The sequence below is a fragment of the Buceros rhinoceros genome, unplaced genomic scaffold, assembly GCF_000710305.1.
Source record: "Buceros rhinoceros silvestris isolate BGI_N320 unplaced genomic scaffold, ASM71030v1 scaffold23850, whole genome shotgun sequence".
NCBI classification, from domain to species: domain Eukaryota; kingdom Metazoa; phylum Chordata; class Aves; order Bucerotiformes; family Bucerotidae; genus Buceros; species Buceros rhinoceros.
This window is the reverse complement of record NW_010389542.1, coordinates 6,646-7,148: the sequence shown is the minus strand read 5'-3', so window position 1 is coordinate 7,148 and position 503 is coordinate 6,646.

Below are 503 nucleotides of genomic sequence, written 5' to 3'. Positions count from 1 at the left end.
GAGAGACGCGTTCCAACTCCAGTGACCCCTGGTCTGTATCTCTTAGTGGAGCCTGGAAAATCAGTATCTCCTTCCAGAAACAGGCTGTGGATGGATAAAAGCAGCCAGAGAGGATGTGGGGAAGGGGCTGGTCTAGACCCTCGTGCAGTCACAAGAGATCTGAGTCAAGGCTTTAACCCGGGACCAGGCTTGGAACTGGGAGGTTCCTTCCTGAGGTTTGGCGACGGGTCCAGGAAGCAGCAGGTCCCGTTGTCTTTGGGTTGATCCGGAGGTCTGCTCCCGGCAGCTCCGAGGACTTGGAGTGGGGCGGGAAGGGAAATGTCTGGGGTTTGGGAGCTGGCGCGTGGCAGGATCGTGGCTGCGCCGTGTTCGCTGCTGCCGGGGGGTGCGGGGCGTTCCCAGCGCAGCAGATGTCTCCAGGGTTGTGCAGCGACCAGTGTCCTGGGGTTTAACCAAAGCCAAAGGACCAACCCAAGCCCTGATGCACCTGGGCTGTTGTGTCA